Source organism: Ranitomeya variabilis, chromosome 1 (assembly GCF_051348905.1).
Source record: "Ranitomeya variabilis isolate aRanVar5 chromosome 1, aRanVar5.hap1, whole genome shotgun sequence".
In the NCBI taxonomy this organism is placed as follows: domain Eukaryota; kingdom Metazoa; phylum Chordata; class Amphibia; order Anura; family Dendrobatidae; genus Ranitomeya; species Ranitomeya variabilis.
In genome coordinates this window covers 221,507,860-221,527,354 of record NC_135232.1, presented here as the reverse complement: position 1 = coordinate 221,527,354, position 19,495 = coordinate 221,507,860, and the positions used below count along the sequence as shown (strand labels likewise).

The window sequence follows — 19,495 nt, the reverse complement described above, 5'->3', positions numbered from 1 at the left end:
AACACAAAAAAAAAAAAAACTTGCCATTCAATCAACACTCATATAAGTACCAAATGATCTGCTTGTGGCAAGAGACAGAGTGCACAATCCTAATACTCTTAGAATTACAGCATTATAACACAGACTTAAGGAATTCTGCAGAACAGAACAGCTCTCTAATGATCTAGTTCCTTTCTAGCTGGAAGACCACAAAGTAACTACTAGCGCCTTCTCCTTTCAAAATAGAGAGTAGAACATTGCTTGGTTCTATCCCCAAAGTAGTTTGCAATTTATATACTAGCATTAGGCAAAGTACGGTAATCAAAAGCCATGGTCTGGCATAGCATCACTAGGCCCAATTATACCGGACATTTAAGCCAGCAATAAATTACCAATCTACTACTATAAAAGAATGTATGAAGGTCAGTTGGTTAAAACTAAAGTTATTTCCACTGAAGGTCAGTTGTTGTTTTTTCACCATAAAATCTCCTTCCATTACTTGGGGAACACAGAAACAATGGGTGCAGTCTGCAGTGACCAGGAGGCCGAGGCAAAAAATACAACTAAAAAAAATAAATAAATAAATGTTGGCCCCCAGCAGGCTACACCCTTGCCTATTGGTACCAAGATACTCATTTAGTGAGAAAGCAGTAGAAGTGTAAAAAAAAAATAAAAAAAAAAGGAAAAAAACAGCCATCCTGGGAAAAAATTAAGCTCAAACGCACGCCCAGTGGGAAATTAAGGGAGGGTGCCGTTTCCCCCAATGAAGGTTAGGAGAATTTTAAGGTGCCAAAAATACTCTTTTCTTGGGTGCCTCCTTGACACATGAAGCCTTCCTAAAGCAGTTACCTGAGGTGGTAAAGATTATAATGTTGCAAGATGCTACAAACTGCCCGAGTAGAGTGAGCTGTGACCCTTAATGGGAGTGAAATGGCCTTAGTCCGATATGCTTTCAGAATGGTAGATCCAATACAGCGATCAATGGTAGCCTTAAAAGGTGGCCAGACCTCTGAAGGCATTCCAGGATGACTAACAAGGCATCTGAATGTCAAGCTTGTGTAAAAATCCCTTAGAGAGATGGGAGGGCAAAGGACAGAAGGAAAATCACCTAATTAAAAAGGTAAAATGCAGACATCACCATAGAGATACAAGAATGTATCACCTTGTCTAAGTGAAGGACAAATAGCGGAGAGCAAGAGGAGAGAGCTGCCAGTTCTGAAACTTGTGTGATAGTTTTATTGTCAAGCGGAAAAAAACATTACAGGAAAGCTGGAGCAGTGAAATGTCCCTGATCAGCTCAAAAGGAGGGGGCTGAAGAAAGTCCAAAACCAGGTTGAGGTCCCGTGGATCCAGGTGTGTGGGGGAAAGGGGTGATACGGTGGCACAGAGTGTGCCGCATCCTGGAGAAAAGCCATGCCCTGAGTCTTGGAAGCCAGGTTCTTCTGGAAGAGGATATACAAGGAAGAAACATGGTCCTTGAGGAAAGTGAAAGCCATACCAGAATGTAAAAAGGAGGGCAAAACTGGAAAGGAGAAAGACATAGAAGTAAATAAAGGCAAAATCATTGGAAATCACACTAGCAACGAAAATGGCTTTCCAAGTGCGATGGTAGATACACGACTTGGAAAGCATTCGTGCCTGGATCATGGTCGGAATTACTCAATCAAGAAAGTCTATTGCTTTCAAAAGTGCGGCTTCAACAGTCATGCCGTTACATTGAGAGACTCTGAATTTAGATGGAAAAGGGGACCCTGGGAAAGCAGATCTTGATGGTCTGGAAGGCCCCATGGGGCTTTGCAAGGAGGTTGTTTACTTCCAGGTACCAGTAACTTCTGGACTAGACTGGGGCAATGAGAATGATGGGAGCTCCTTCTGTCTTGACCTGCTTCAGCAGCCAGGGTAGCAGGGGCAGTGGAGGGAACAGGGGACTAACAGACAGCAGAATTGCCAGAGCATCATAGGCTACTACAAGAGGGTCCAAAAACAGAACACTATTGTAGGGTCTTAATATGAGAAAAAAACAAAAAGGAAAAGAACCCCTTTAAAACTTAGCTTTTAATGGGTATATATTAAAATAAATTAATTAATTAATAATAATAAAAATTTTATAATAATATGGGCGTAAGGAGAGTCAGGAATGGGTTAACGCAAAAGATGCAGTCTGGGATAAAAAGTAAAGCTTACCATGTACGCCAAGGGTTTGGCACAAGTGAGTTACAACTAGGAAAGGTCTAGAGAAGATAAAGTGTGTGTTACCCTATATCGCCCTTCCTAACAGCGGAGGTTAGCACCCTTGATATACGAAATGGCCCCCCGCTCCAGCGTTCCATACACATATGCTGATCGTGGCTTATCAAAATCATTTTCCCTGATGAACCCAGTTTGGACAGACAAAAAGGGGGAAACATGGGGTTCCTTTTTTTTTTGGTTTTTCCCCTACTGCAAGAGGGTTCCAAGATTTCGTCAAGAACCTTGTAACCTTGTGGTTTGGTCTGGATGCCATCAGATAGACATCTGGAGTGTCCCACAGATGACAAATCTGAAGACCTGCAGATGAAAAGACTATTCTCCAGCAGATAGGTTTAAGAATTTCACTTCAAGTATGTGGACAGCTGGAGGTGCACCGAATTGTTAGTTCTGCACAGCTCAGAATCTGTGAGACCTCTGCCATGGAAGACCTACTTCAAGTTCCACCCCAATGGTTCATTTATGCCATGGGGGTGGCATTGTTGGACTTGTGCTGGCAGTGAAGAAAAGAAAGGCAAATGGCTCAGAGTTCCAGGACATTGATGGGCATTTCTTCCAAGAGGTCTTGGACAGATAACTGTCAAAAAACAATCCTCCGCCTAGAAGTCTGGAAACTACCAATGAATAGGAAGACAAGAAGGGCCCTGGTGCATCAGACACGAGGTCAGCCACCAACTGAAAGACTGGTAGATGTGTAGTATTAGAAGAACTGGACAATCCAGAGAGAGGATGAACTTGTCTTAACAAGATAGAAGGGCGCTCTGCAAGGGTCTGGAATGAAACTGAGCAAATGGAGTTGTCTTGATAGTCGCCACCAACTTGCTGAAGAAGATCATGCAGAAGTGGAGGGGGTTCTCAGGGCTGCCTGACTGAAGAAGCAGACGTCTTTACCTGTGTGAGTAAAACCATTGCCCAAAATCCAACAACATCCTCAGATGCAGCACTGGGATGAGAGGATTTCGGCCTGTTAATGCACCCGAAGCAAGACTTAGTGTCCAAGAAGGAAGGGTCCTTTATGAGAATGTCATCCTGTACGAACTAGTTATAAACCTCCTTGTAAGATGAACAGCCATGACCGTTGCAAAGTGTTTCAAGGACACCCAGGGGGTCATGGCCAGGCAGAAAAGAGAGCCACAAATTAGAAATTAACCTGATTGACTGCAAAGCGGAGAAACCTCTGGTGGTGAGCAGGAAGGATAAGGATGTCTAGGTAGGAATCAAGGATACCTACTGAAGAAAAAAATTCCCTGGGCTCAATGGAGGCTATAATGGATAGAAAAGACTCTATCCTAAAGTGAAGTTGTCAGACATTTTTTTTAGTCCAAAATGGGCCAAACTGAATTGAATTTCTTTTTAGATTTGAGTAAAAAGTTCTGAAGAACTCCTTAGGAGAGACTGGTATAATGACCCAAGCTTGGAGAAGGGAAGATATGACAACCGGGAAAAAAAAACAAGTCAAAAACACAGTCCCTGGTTGGGGCTGACATGATCTGAAGAAACGGTTACACGGGAGGGCAGTGAATTCTATCTAGTAACCGTAGGTGACCGATGTGTTGTCAACTGCAGAAAGCTATGAGCCCTGTAAGAGAATAAAATAGCTGCCAACTGGGTAAAGCCCCTGGTAACAATCCATCATGCTGACAATCTGTTGCCTCCAAACACAGAGGCCTCGAACCATGTGGTCGTTAAGTTGGGGCTGACTTGAAAGATGTTCTCATATATCCTTTTGGTGCAAGGGATCTGTCTTGGCGATTAAGGCCACATCCTAACAGGAGCCGTCAAAAAGAAGAAAACTGATGTGGGAATAACGTGCTTTTTCTGCTGGTGGTGTCAAGTATTGTTATATATACAATTCGGCCCTTGAACATGCAAAAACCCTGAAGAGGAAGGCCCGATATAAGTTTCTTGCACTTGAGGTCCGCCTTCCAAATGATTCATTTAAAGGGGCTCTTAACTGAAGTAGGAGAAGTTATAGGTTCTGGATTGGTTACCTAGATTTTAAACCAGGACCATCTTTTGGGAATCCCAGCTTCTCTAGAGCTACAGTTGTACAGGTTGGAGTTCATAACGCGCAGCTTAGGAAAACCACACGTTCTGTGCATGTTTTTATTTTATTTTTTCAAATTCCAAAAGACGCCTTATTTAATTTTTCTTTGTCAAGTTAAGATTTTTATATATTTTCCTATTATCTGTATGTTCAACTCTATATGGCATGTACACAGTAATTATCTACGATTGTTTCTGCACATATATATACTAAAGGAGCAAATTAGGTTTTGTTGTTTTTTTTTTTACTTTAGCCTGTGCTTTCTACTTTTTACAGATGCTCAGTCATTTGATTTAATACTAAAAAGATAATGCTGGACTCAAAGTGCTAGATTGAAAATAAATAAGGATGGGAAAAAAAAAGTTACATGTCAATTCTTATTAAGTCTACGAGATATATTTTAATAAGGTATACAGTTTGTATTGTGATATCTGGTAACGGATCCAAATTCAAACTGAAAATTAGACAAATTCTGGTAGTTACTAGAGAGAACAACTAAAGAATCACAGATTGCCTGATAAGTTTAGGATTCATTTAAATAGCTGTCTGATAGGAGGTTTCAAGAACTGCAAATAATCTAAAAGGGAAGTTAAATGTGTTTTTCAGTTTAAAAAAAAAAAAGAAAAAAAAAAAAAAGAGGGTATTCCCATTATTTCAAGACACCGGCCACTTTATAGTACAGTATATCTCTAAAATCCCATAAATTCACCAATTATTTATGCTACGTCTTCAAATCAAAGCCCTGGGATGCCGATAGATAGGAAGTGTAAAGAAAGAAACATGGTGGTGTGCAGGTTATTGGACAGAAGATGGCAGCAGGCATATAATTTACCCACAGTTTGTGCATTGAAAGGCAGCCATGCAAAGAGCTAGTAATGAGTCGCTTTATGACGTGGCTGTGAGCGGTAACCCTGGGGGAGGTACTCTTCTTCCATGCCCCGGCACATGAAAATGGGGGTCCTGGCTGTGTGTATGTGCTGTAGTTACCACGGCAATACACCCCCTACAGACCGCATGGTGCCGATATATTTGGCGAGCCAAGACCAGATGTTACAGAGATGAGTGAGGGAGAGCATAATCCAAGAAAACTTTTCTTTACTGAACAGTAACTTGATAAGAACTATGTACACCAGAGAGTAGACCCAATACTTCATGAACGCTTCACTTGCAATATGCAGAAAATAGGCATTAGACCTACTGGTAATTATGTTTCTAGGAGTCCATCCTGACATAACCCTGGAGGACGTCCTCCTCCCCTTTGCTGGGACAGGAAACACACGAGAGTTTAAAAGGTCATGTCCCACCCCCAATCCTCAGTGTTGTAACAAGAACCACCTCATGGAATGCAAGAAAGTACTTTAATGATAAATAGAACATATTACATCATATGTCAGAAACACATTACATCATGCATATAAATACTAAATCAGGGAGGGAACAACCAGTGCTGTCAGGATGGACTCCTGGAAACATAATTACCGGTAGGTCTAATGCCTATTTTCCAGGACGTCCCTCCTGACAGCACCCTGAAGAGTACCAAAGCACCTCCTCAGGGTGGGATTACCGCTTGGAGAACTTTTCTCCCAAATGCAGTATGCTGACCAGACAAAACATCAAGTTTATAATGTTTACAAAAGGTATTGACACTAGCACATGTTGCTGCCTTACAAATCTGCTCCAGAGAGGCGCCTGCACTCTTGGCCCAGGAAGTAGCTATCCCTCGTGTAGAGTGCGCATGAAGACCCTCCGGAGGTGGGACCCCTTCGGACTAGTAGGCCTCAGAGATCACAGACATGATCCAACGAGCGATAGAAGCCTTAAGGTACCTTCACACCAAGCGACTTTACAACGATAACGATAGCGATCCGTGACGTTGCAGCGTCCTGGATAGCGATATCGTTGTGTTTGACACGCAGCAGCGATCAGGATCCTGCTGTGAGATCGCTGGTCGTTGCTGAAAGTCCAGAACTTTATTTCGTCGCTGGATCTCCCGCTGACATCGCTGAATCGGTGTGTGTGACACCAATCCAGCGATGTCTTCACTGGTAACCAGGGTAAACATCGGGTTACTAAGCGCAGGGCCGCGCTTAGTAACCCAATGTTTACCCTGGTTACCATTGTAAAAGTAAAAAAAAAAAAAACACATACTCACATTCCGGTGCCCGGCGTCCGCTTCCCTGCACTCCTCCTGCATCCTGTGTAAGTGCCGGCCGTAAAGCAGAGCGGTGACGTCACCGCTCTGCTCTGTGGGAGATGCCGGAGATGTTCGGCGCTGACACAGGATGCAGGAGGAGTGCAGGGAAGCGGATGCCGGGCACCGGAATGTGAGTATGTGTTTTTTTTTTTTACTTTTACACTGGTAACCAGGGTAAACATCGGGTTACTAAGCGCGGCCCTGCGCTTAGTAACCCGATGTTTACCCTGGTTACCAGGGGACTTCAGCATCGTTGGTCGCTGGAGAGCGGTCTGTGTGACAGCTCTCCAGCGACCACACAACGACTAAACAGCGACGCTGCAGCGATCGGCATCGTTGTCTGTATCGCTGCAGCGTCGCTTAGTGTGAAGGTACCTTTAGAGGCCTTCTTTCCCTTATTCTTTCCCCCAAACAGAATGAACAAATTTGGGTCTATCCACCATGAGCTGGTGGCTGCTAGGTAATCTAAGACTGCCTGTCTGACGTCGAGGGAATGAAGGGCTTTTTCTTTTGCGTTAGCGGGGTTATTACAAAATGAAGGTAACACAATTTCCTGATTTCTGTTCTTTGCAGATCCTACTTTTGGAATAAATGAGGGATCTAGTTTAAGGATTAAACTGTCCTCTCTAATCTGTAGGTATGGGTCCCTTTTACACAGGGTCTGAATTTCCCCCACCCTTTTGGCCGTGGTGACTGCCACTAAAAATGCTGTTTTACGTGTGGGGGTTGATATGGGCATATTATCAGCCGAGGCGTACGCGTCTTTACATAGGAATCTGAGGACCAAATTGAGGTCCCAGGGAGGCGTCAATTGCCTGATGGTGGGGCGCAACCTCTGAGTAGCTCGTATAAATCTGACCACCCACGGGTGAGATGCTAGGGGATAGTCAAAGAAAGAGCTAAGTGCCGAAATCTGCACTTTCAAGGTGCTTGGTTTAAGACCCTTGTTGAACCCAGCCTGCAGGAAATTTAGGATTCTAGGTATGTCAGGAGTGTCTGCCGCAACCTCAGACCTGCCACCCTTCAGACAATCTTTAAATAGATTGCCGATGTGACTGGCTTCCTGCTGGATTTAATAGTGGCTATCACTTGGTCTGATAAGCCTCTTGCCTTCAGGATGTCCCCTTCAGGATCCATGCTGAGAGATGGAGTTTCTCTGGATTCGGGTGATAAACTGGACCTTGGTGGATTACATCCTCCCTGAGAGGAAGCTCTATTGGGTTCTCGATCGCCAAGTCCGCTAGCAGAGGGAACCAGCTCCTTCTTGGCCAGTATGGAACAATCAAGATAACCTGAGCTTGATCTTCCTTGATCTTTCGTAGAACAGCTGGGATCAGTGCCAGAGGTGGAAACGCATATGAGAGGGGTTCCGTCCAGTCCTGGCTCAGGCCGTCTACCCCTTCCGGGAGGTCCAGTGGGTTTAGAGAGAAGAATCTTGAGACCTTCGAGTTTCTTCTGTTTGCAAACAGGTCTATACTGGGAGTTCCCCAACGAAGGCATAACTCCTGGAAGATATCCTGGTTGAGTTCCCACTCTGTTGCGAACCCCCGCCTTCTGCTCAAGTAGTCTGCTATGATGTTTTGAGAGCCCTCCAGGTGAATTGCAGAAATAGATAGGACCGTATTTTCCGCCCAGCGAAATATTCTTCCTGCTAGATCCTGGAGCAGATGGTGTCTTGAGCCCCCCTGATGTTTCAGGAAAACAGACCGTTGTCACATTGTCGGATAGTATCCTGACATGACATTTCGCAAGAGTATCGATTTCTTCTCAAGGCCTCCCACACCGCATACAGCTCCTTGAAGTTGGAGGAGTTGTGAATGACGTCTGCTGGCCACCTTCCTTGTAGGATCTTGCCCTTTAGATGGGCTCCCCAGCCCCATGCACTGGCATCTGTAGTGACTACCACGTATGGGGAGGTAGACCATAGTACTCCAACTCTTCGGTTCTCTGGCTGCGTCCACCAGAGGAGAGACCTTCGTACTGGATTTGTTAGCTTCAAAATACTGTCCAGTGAATACTGGCGACGATCCCATTTGGAGAGAATTAACCTCTGCAGAGGTCTTGAATGAGACTGTGCCCATCTGACGCATGGTATACAGGCCGTCATTAGACCTAGTATTCTCATAGCCATCCTTATTGAGGCTCTGTGCTCCAGTAGGATCCTGATCTGGGTCTGGATTGCCTCCAGCTTGTTTTCGGGCAGTAGGGATATCCTGCTTCTGGAGTCTAGACACACTCCCTCCCAAGAAGGTCTTCCTGTGCTCCGGAGCCAGGTCGGACTTCTGCCAGTTTATGACCCATCCTAATTGTTCCATTACCGATACAGTCCGTTTCCTGTGGGCTGATAGTGTCTCTGGCGATCTTGCTACAAGGAGAAAGTCGTCGAGATATGGAACTTATGATTCCCTGGTTTCTCAGGAAGGCGACGATCTTCGACACCAACTTTGTGAATACACGAGGTGCTGAGGCAAGCCCGAAGGGAAGGCATTGAAACTGGTAGTGACAGGTCCGGGACGGCAGAGCTACAGCAAACCTCAGAAGCCTCTGAGATGAGGGATGGACGGGGACCTGATAATAGGCACTCTTCAGGTCGAGAGTGCACATCACAGCGTCCTGGTCTATGAGGTGAATTGCTGATCGTATGGACTCCATACGGAACCTTTTGTACCTGACCCAGGCATTTAAAGGTTTCAGATTTAGTCCGGGAGTCGCCGGATGGCTTTGTGATGGAGAATAGGGAAGAGTAGTGTCCCTGGCCTACTTCTAGTGGCGGGACCGGAATTATGACTTCTGAAGAGAGCATCTCTTGCAAGTCTAACAGCATGGCAGAGCCCCGCGTGACCACTGTAGGTGCGATGTATCTTTCTGGAGGAGGGGAATAAAGCTCGATACTGTATCCCTCCGACACAGTCAGGGGGACCCCACTGATTCTGGGTGATTTGGGCCCAACTCTCTGCTAAGTGACGGAGCCTTCCCCCGATATATGTGGCGTCATTGTGTTTTGGACTTAGAGGAGGGGCTGAAGAAGAAACTCTTGTTCTTATTGTACTGGCTACGGGAACCCCTATAAGATCCTCTATTGGATCTACCCCCTCTGAAATCATACTGTCTCCTGAAGGGGAATCCTGTCCGAAAGGACTGAGACCTCTTAGGTTTTTCCTCTGGAAAACCCTACTTATTATCCTAGGCAGACTCTAGAATAGTATCTAGACGGGCCAAATACTCTTGACCCTGAAAAGGGGATTGAGCAGAGCTTGGTCTTAGAGGCATTATCTCCTGACCAGGATCTTAGCCAAACCGCCCTTCTAGCTGCGTTAGATAACGAGCCGCTTCTAGCTGAGAATCTAACCGACTCTGCTGTCATATCGGACAGAAAGGCCATGGCGGATTTCATAATAGGAAGGGAGCTCAATATGTCGGACCTCGGGGTTTTATTGGACAGATGCTCTTCCAATTGCCCCATCCATAGGTACATAGATCTGGCCACCGAAGTGGCTGCTATGTTAGTCTTAATTAGGGCCGCAGAAGATTCCCAGGCCCTTTTTAGCAGTATGTCAGCCTTTCTGTCCATGGGATCGCGCAAATTTGATGAGTCCTCAAAGGGTATGGCTGTCTTTGTGGCAACCTTTGCCACCGGAACGTCTATTTTGGGTATCTCTTCCCATAGCTTGACTTCCTCAGGCTCGAATGGTCAGCGAGCCTTAAAGTCACGAGACAGTACCAGCCGATGTTCGGCTTCCTTCCACTCTTCCAGTATCATAGCTTTAATATGCTCGCTAACAGGAAAAACTGTCTGTCGACGTGACATAAGTCCCCCGAACATCAGGTCCTGTCTGGATTGTGGCTTAGATGTCTCTTCTATCTGCATCACGCTTCGCACTGCCTGCACAAGTTCATTCGTCTCCGCCTGGAAGAGGTATTTCCTATGGTAGTCCTGGCTCCCTGAGGGGAGCTTCCCCTCTTCTTCTGAGACTGAGTCCTCTGGGTAGGACCTGTCCTCAGAACTAAACTCAGGCTCTTTCAAGTCTCGCTCCCGTCTGGCTCTCTTGCGGCCAGGGATGGGGCTGGACTGCCCTGAAATACTGGACAAGGAAGCCTGAACTTCTTCCCGGATTAGGGACCTCATCTCAGATAAAAGCGAAGATTGTTCGTCCCTCATAACCTTAGATGTGCAAGATGCACACAAGGATTTGCCATGGGATTCCGGGAGCTTCACGTGGCATATAGGGCACCTGCTGGACTTTGCAGAGACCTTGCCGGGTTTCTTAGCTGGAGCTGGAGCGGGGGGGGGGGGGGGGGGGACAGCGGGGGTTCCCTTATCCTTAAATGACATAAGATAGGGAGTAAATAGGATAGGCCTGCTTGGGCGTGCAGTGAGGGAAGTCTGCGCTATGCGCACTTACCCCTTCCTCGCCTGGCATGTCTCCTTCCATCCTTACAGTAGGTAGAGTAGTCCCCGTGCTCCGGACACTTGGACAGGAGCGCCTCTGCTGCTATGCGTTCTAGCGCTGGAGCGCACGCACTTCCCCGCTTTATGACGCCACCGGAAATGACTTTACCGGATGCCGTGATACCGGAAGTGATGTGGTTCCCTCAGAGTTTCCGGAAGACGCCGTGCAGGGCTCGACGCCGCTCTGGATGCCGCGACTCCCTGCCACCTGGAACCGCGTCCGCAGCCGAGAGCCTCCCTCTGGGAGGAGCGGCTGCCACCAGGAGCCTCGTCCCACTCCTGGTCTTTGGAGCAGAGGGACTCCCCACCTGGAGAGTTTCTACTGAGCCGCTTGACAGGGGGAAGGGTATTGGCAAGCCGCACAATCCCCCTGAGCTCCGGTAAGCCTTCGCAGCTTCTCTCATGCGTCCCTCCTTGCAGGGAGAGGAAAAACTTTGAGGATTGGGGGTGGGACATGACCTTTTAAACTCTCGTGTGTTTCCTGTCCCAGCAAAGGGGAGGAGGACGTCCTCCAGGGTGCTGTCAGGAGGGACGTCCTGGAAATAAGCAATTTTCAGTTACATGCGATGATAAAAGCAATGAATCACATTTCACAACAATCCAACAAACCATCACGGGAAGCTCCATCTTCCCCAGTGAGGATCGCATGGGTCAAGGTTTAATGCTATGGCCCTTCACAGCTACTCTCAGCTCCTAGTTGAATTGTGAAAACCCCACTGGCTGGGGTACATAGGTACAACGTCTCACAAGTACCTCCATTTGATCAGGGCCACAGGCTTTTTATTGCCACACTGCGTCTTCAGCTCTCCGTAGAACTCATGTCCCAGTATGCTGACACTCTGGCTTTACCTCTAGTATAGACACTCGTTTCCTAAAGTCCTGTTAATAATGCAATTCCTTCATTTCACTTTCCTTCAATTCGGTCTTCTGCTTCACCTGAGCAAAGTTTCATACCATCACAATGGCCCCCCTGGCCTGTACCTAGAACCTTGTCCTTTTCTGTCTCTGCCATGGCTCCTTCCTGAAATCCGGCTTTCCACTTTTTCTTCATTTTTCTTGGAATCGGACTGTCTGACATTTTGAGTCTCTCTCTTGGGTCATGAACACATTTAAATGCAGATCTTCAAGTAGCTGTACCATAGTTCAGTACTTCTCAGTTGCTAAACTGTATCTAACTGTAAACAGGAAATCTGCCACAGCTAGTGCCCATATAACTCCTCCCATCCTGGGCTAGTCCCATCTATTACTGTTTGTTGCTAGCTACATGTTGCTAGGCAACAAACAAAAACATCAACATTTCAAAACCTAGAAATGCAAATCACAAAATAGATATAACCACACTAAAAACAATGCAATGCATTATATAACAACAGATTTTTCATGGGGGATGTGCCAGGATTTCCACTTCCTTACTGCTTCGCCTTCATTTTCAGAGACTCTTTGCTCTGCACTGTTCCCATGGGGTTATACCTCCTGACATCCAGTGGAGCATTCAATTCAGATTCAAAACAAGTATCATGTAGCACCAAGGCAAGTAAATTTGCCAAAAGGCCCCGATGCCGTAACTTGACAATAAAAAAAGGGAACACCACTTCACCTAATTTATTAAAGTTGGATGAAAATCCTTTTACTGCACATTCATTAAACATAACTATAATAAAAAAGGCAACATTTCAGCCAACAAGTGGCATGTTTTTACTGTATGTTATCTGGTAGATGGAAATTAAATAAAAGGATTGTTTTGATGCCACTTTGGAGTATGACATTTTTATTCTGTTATTATATTAAAAAAAATCTATATAAATGTGTGAAATAAGGGACATATAAATTATAAGAGTGTCTTATACTTCTATAGGCACCTAATTATGGATCCATGCAAAGCACATTCTAGCCCTCACTGAATTTTACACACAGCACAGGTCAGATTAGTAGGCAGAGAAGAATAGGAAATGATTTTAAATACATGACTTAAAAAATAAATAAATAAATTAAAAAAATAGGCAACAATCCTAGCTTTAATGTTTGCTACAAACACACAGCAGAATAATATGGCAGTAAGCCCAGCTTGCACAAAAGTTCCTTAGTACTACATTGTTGAGTGTCACAAACTAAGTACAGTGGGAAAACAAGTATTTGATACACTGAAAATTTTGTAAGTTCTCCCACCTACACACAATGGAGAGGTCAGTAATTTTTATCGTAGGTACACTTCAACTGTGAGAGACAGAATCTAAAAATAAAAAACAGAAACACGGGTATTACATACCTGGTAATGTGCTTTTTCATGAGACATGATGGCACCACGAGAGGGGATCCGCCCATCAAGGACAGGAAACCTTCAAGATAAAAGGGGTGGCTCCTCTCTCCACATCAGTTGTTTTACAGAGTACGAGAGGAACTCCGCTGGTTAGTGTACACAAAAATAATACATCCGATACGGTTCTATTCACCGATACCCCAGGGAGTGTATAATACAAATAATGCTAATAATCCACCCAACTAATGACGTGATCAAAAGGGTGTGAATATAAGGGTGCCGTCATGTCTCATAAAAAAACACATTACCAGGTATGTAATACCCTTGTTTTTCCATCATACATGACGGCAGCACGAGAGAGTTACAGAGATTTGTATTCTCTTTAGGGAGGGATCACTGCTTGTAACACTCTTCTCCCAAATGTGAGATCAGGGGTAGCAGATAGGTTTAGCCTATAATGTTTAAAAAATGTAGACGGAGAGGACCAAGTGGCCGCCTTACAGATTTGGTCGATGGTAGCATCTGCTCTCTCCGCCCACGACGTCGCCATGGCCCTCGTGGAGTGGGCTTTCAGACCCTGTGGAACAACCCTGCCTGCACTACTATACGCTAGAATAATGGCCTCTCACCCATCTAGCGATAGTTTGTTTCAAGGCTTTAAGGCCCTTCCTTGACCCCTGGAATGAAACAAATAAAGCCCTCTGTTTCCTCCAGGATTTTGTCATCTCTAAATACTGTAGGATACATCTCCTGACATCTAGGCAATGGAGTCTCTCCTCTTTCTTGTTACTAGGATTGGGACAGAAAGAGGGTAGGGTTATATCCTGAGCCCTATGGAATCTCGATACCACTTTAGGGAGATATGCCGGATCTAATTTTAATACAACCCTATCGTCCATAATTTGTGTGTAAGGGGGGTCAGCTGACAACACGTGTAAATCCCCAACCCTACGGGCCGATGTAAGTGCCACTAACAAAGCTGTCTTTAATGTTAGTACTTTATCTGATGTTGTATTTAACGTCTCAAAGGGGCTTTCTGTCAAAACTGTCAACACTAAATTTAGATCCTATTGTGGAGGAGTAGGGGATGGAACAGAGTCAGCTCTACTACAGGCTCGGATAAACATCACCACCCACCTATTGCTTGCCAGGTCACAGTTGAATAAGGCTGCTAAGGCTGAAATGTGTACTTTGAGGGTACTAACAGCTAATCCCAGATCTAAGCCCTTTTGCAGAAACTCCAGTATTGCCACTATCGGGACCTCCCCTTCCAGTATTGGCCCTGAGCTGGACAGGAATTTCTTCCATATTCTCCCATAGATCTTGGTCGTTACTGGTTTTCTGCTACTAAGCAAGGTGGATATTAAACCAGCTGAGAACCCTTCTTTCTCTAACAACGACAGTTCAAATGCCAGGCTGTCAAATGTAGCCCGGAATTCTGCGGGTGGTTGAAAGGACCCTGTGTTAGAAGGTCCTGGTCTTCCGGGAGAACCCACGGGTCCGTCACTGACATCACTCTCAGACAGTAAAACCATGGTCTTTTCGGCCAGAAGGGAGCTATTACAATTACCCTGGCCTTGTACTCCCTGATCTTCTTCAGAACTGCTGGGATTACACATATCGGTGGGAAGGCATACAGGAGTCCTGACGTCCATTCTATGCTGAAGGCGTCTACTGCCAACGGCCTGTCTGCTGGGTTCAGGGAGCAGAACTTTTGAACTTTTTTGTTGGCTTTTGAGGCAAAGAGGTCTACACGGGTCTTCCCCACATGTGCACTATCCGTTGAAAAATTGACTTTTTTAGGGACCATTCCCCTTGCCTTAAGTGGTTCCTGCTTAAAAAGTCTGCCTTTATATTGTCCACACCTCGAATATGCAGGGCCGATAATGAGAGGAAATGCCTTTCAGCTAGAGTCATGAGTCTTTTGGTCATGAGCATCAGTGACCGAGAACGGGTGCCCCCCTGGTGGTTCACATATGCGACCGATGTTCGGTTGTCCGATAGGACTCTCACATGATGCCCTGTCAAGTGTGGAAGTAATCTCTCTAGTGCCTTTTCGATTGCTAGGAGTTCCCACTCGTTTGAGGATAGATTTTTCTCCTCTTGAGCCCAGGGATCTTGGACCCATAGTGTGTCTGAGTGAGCTCCCCACCCCCATGGACTGGCGTCCGTTGTGATTACTTTGGAGGCCGTGTATGTCCAGGGAACTCCTCTCGGAGATGACTATCTGTAACCACCATCTGAGTGATTGGAGTACAGAGTGGGAGAATGAGCTTCTGCTCTAGCTGCCCCTGAAGTTCCAGGTCGATCTGCAGCACACACCATTGCAGTTTTCTTGCATGGAACTGGGCCCATTTTACTGCCGGTATGCAGGAGGTTAGGGACCCTAACACTGACATGGCTCTTCTTAAAGTCATTTCTGTTTTTTTTAACGTGGTCATAATCATTTTTGATCTTTTCCTCTTTTTACTCTGGGAGGCGACATTCCTGCGCCACAGAGTCTACCGTTATCCCTAGGAAATTCTGGACCATTGCTAGCTCTAGTTTGGATTTCTTGAGGTTCAGTTGCCATCCTAGTGTCTGTAGAGTGTCCATCACTATTCTGACCTGCTCCTGACAGTGAGAAAAGTTTTTCCCCACTATCAGGAAGTCGTCTAAGTAGAGTATTCTCAGAGTATCTTTTTCTCTGAGATGTGCTGTGACCTCTGCAATCAGTTTTGTAAATACCCGTGGGGCTGTTGCTATCCCAAAGGGCAGAGCCCTGTACTGAAAGTGACGCAGCTGGGACCCCATCTGAACTGCCACTCTGAGAAACTGACGATCTTGCTGTCTGATTGGCACGTGATAATAAGCATCCTTGAGGTCTAGGACGGACATGTAACACTGAGGATATAGGCGCTTCACTGCTGATTTTATTATTTCCATTTTGAACTATGGAATTATTAGATATTTGTTGAGGCCCTTTAGATTTATTGTTGTCCTCCAAGAATTGTCTGGGGTTTTTTTATGAGAAAAAGGGGGGAGTAAAATCCTTTCATCCTTTCCTCTATTGGAACTTCTTCCAAGACGTGTTTGTCTAGGAGTGATATTATTTCTCCTTCCAGACTGTCTTGTTTCTCTTGGGAGGACTGTACCGGGGTCTGCATATATCTTCTTGGAGGCCAGTGGTGGAATTTTAGTTTTAGGCCTGATCCTATGATCTGACGGATCCATACGCTGGATGAGATCCTCTCCCAGGCTGGAAGGAAGTGTGAGAGCCTCCCTTCCACCTGAGAAGGACCGTCACTGGGAAGGTTTCTTGGTGTCCCTGGGGGACTTGCCAAAATAGAAGCCTTTTCCTCCCCTGGATCGCTTGTCCAAGTTGCTCCTGTCTCGGTCTCTAAACTGCTGCCTTCAGAATCTTCGGCCTCTCTGAAAGGAGCGCCGAAAGGGCTGAAATGGCTGCTTTGGAAAATTTTTCTTTTTGTCACCGGCTTTCTCCAACACCTCGTCTAATGCCGATCCAAACAGAAGTTCCCCTCACAAGGCAAAGAGCAAAGCTTCATCTTTGCCTGTGTATCTCCTGGCCAGCATTTAAGCCATACCGCACGGCGTCCTCTGTTGGCTAAAGCTGCTGACTTTGCTGCCAGTCTAGCCGAGTCTGCTGATGCTTCAGCTAGAAACACTGTCGCGGCTCTCATGGTTGGTATTGCCTCTAGGATAGTTTCTCTGGGAACTTTTTGTTCTACCTGTTCCTCCAGGTTGTCTATCCAGATTTTAAGGGATCTGGCTACACAAGTGGCCGCGATAGCTGGCCTTAGTGCCCCTGCTAAGACTTCCCATGCTGTTTTCAGGGAACCGTCCACTTTTCTATCCAGAGGTTCTTTTAGAGAACCTAAATCCTCGAATGGCAGGGAGGATTTTCTGGCAACTTTTGAAATTGCCACATCAATTTTTGGGGCTCTATCCCAAGATGAGGACGCCTCCTCTTCAAAAGGATATCTTCTCTTTAGGGAGGTGGTTATTTGGGACCTTTTTTCCGTTTTTTGCCATTCCCTTTTAATCAGTTCTTGTAGCTGTTCATTAATAGGGAATGACCTCCGTTTTCTCTTTTGCAGACCACTGAACATAAGTTCTTGGGCTGTTTTTTTTGTCTTCTCATCTACCAGCCCCATGGTAGAGCGAACAGCTTTTATAAGCTTGTCCGTAGCCTCTGCTGGAAATGTATCTTCCTCCTCTGAGCTACTATCTGAGCAGCGAGCTGTATCCGAGTTCCCCTCTGACTCTGAGGAATCTCTTTGGGATGCTACTGAGGGGCTGGATCTGTCCCTAGATCTGGTATCTGTGACGGCTGTCTGCAATGCTTTTACAGACCTGCAGACCTCGGATTGGATCAGTGATCTTAGACTCTCTGTAAAGGAGGGTGTTTCCTCCGCTACCGTCTTGTTAATGCAATCCTGACACAGATTTTTATTCCAGGATGGTTTTAACGCTTTTTTGCATAAGGGACATTCCTTGTTTTTAGCCTTTGATTTACACTTCTTGGGGACCTCCTATACTCCACCCCCCCAAATATATGTAAGAAAAAAGGGGAGAGACGGAGATAAGAGAAGAGAAAAGAACAGACATTAGCGTGCTGGACTTTCTCGCAGTTCACTCACCACTCGGACGCTTTCAAAGTACGGGTACCGGATCCGGAGGTTGGCTGGTTCTCTCCGTGTCTCCCAATGAGACCAGGGACCCCTCCTTGGCATTGGGTTCTGTCCATACGCTGTCCGAGCGGCTTCTGCTGCTGCCATGGCGGATCTGGCTCTTCTCACTTGAGCGAGACCGCCTCTCCTGCACCTCTTGCTGTGGCATTAAATGTTCTGGTGAAAAGCTCTCCATCTTACACAATACCACGTGACAAGAGCAGTCACCTTCAACCTGGCCTGGTTTAGTGACACAGGGCAGCACTTCTGGTTCGTTTAAAAAAAAAAAAGGAAGTGAATCTATTTAATGGACAACCTGGTTGATCCTGCCATTACTGGTCGCTTCAGTAGTCAGGTGCCTGTGCGCACCTGTCCTGATTGATTACATCTATGAACACCGGAAGTGGTGCAGGCACGATCAGCCAGGTAATCAATCACCTGGCTGGTCCTGCCTCAGCCACCCAGTCTCAGCTGGTAATTTAATTCATTTGTGTCTCCTATGCGCGCCGCCGGTAGTTACGTCCGGTGCGCGCTACTTAATCAACTCTTTCCCCTTGTTGATCCTGCTTCCCAGCGCCAGCATCTGCGCATCATCTTCTATGCGCACACCCGGCCACTACTTCCGGTGTGCGCTGGAACTCCTGGTCCCCCTGCCCCTTCGCCTGCAACTAAGGTTCCGAGTGCTGCCGAATCCCGGATGAAGCCCATGCGCGTGCGCACTTACTGCTTCCGGCCGCACGACACACGCGCTGAGAAGAAACTTCACCATGTCCTGGGTTCCTGGTCACCGGAATGAAGCTGCAGCACATACACCGCTCTCCTCCCTGCGGTCACCTACTTACAGGTACTCCATACAGGGAAGGAGAGGGAAGGAGGGGGAGGAAAACCCCCCTTTCAGCACTCAACAGGGAGGGTTCAATACCTTCCGAGGAGACTTACCTAGCCTGGGCACCGATGTGTCTCACAGGCTGCATCGCCACCATGGATAACAGGGAGGGCACTATAACTGTGACCTCCGTGGATCCCAAGGGAGCAGCAGGTTTTATGGTCACAGGGAGGTTACTGTTGTGAATTCTGCTTTTGGGCTCCCTCCGGTGGTTGTAGGTGGTAATGCAGTTGTCCCTGAGTTGCAGTCCTGGTCAGGTGTATCTGCTGATTGCAGTTCTGACTGGGGTATTTAAGCGTGCAGGATTCATTAGTCCTTGCCAGTTGTCCATGGTTGTTGGGAGGTTTTGGTCCTGGTTTGGTTCCTTCTGCCTTATCAGCAAAGATAAGTGTCTGGTTTTGTTTCTGCGGCACACCCCACGGCTACATCTAGTTGCGGTGTTAGTTCAGGTTTTGCGGTCAGTACAGTTTCCACCTACTCCAGAGAAAGTTCATGCGGCTCCAAAGTCACCGGATCATAACAGTACAACTGGCCCACTATGAGTTAAATGCATCTCAGAAGAAGGGAAGAAAGGTGTTGAGTCATTTTTTTTTCTTCTGCAGTTTGCTTTGCCTTTTCTTCCCTCTTTTTCTCTGGGTGGCTAAGGAGTCTTGTGTTAGCATGGAGGTTCAGGAATTAGCTTCTCGTGTAGACCAGCTTGCTGCTAGGGTGAGTTTTAAAAACAACTGTAAACTGTTTTTTGCTTTGAGACCTCGATCCTCTGGG

At 46.3% G+C, this 19,495-nt stretch overlaps 1 protein-coding gene across 2 annotated transcripts in view; it reads right to left on the bottom strand.

The window, feature by feature from the left end:
- Nucleotides 1-19,495, bottom strand: part of P2RX4 (purinergic receptor P2X 4) — an 82,048-nt gene that overhangs the window by 45,709 nt on the left and 16,844 nt on the right. The window lies entirely within an intron of this gene.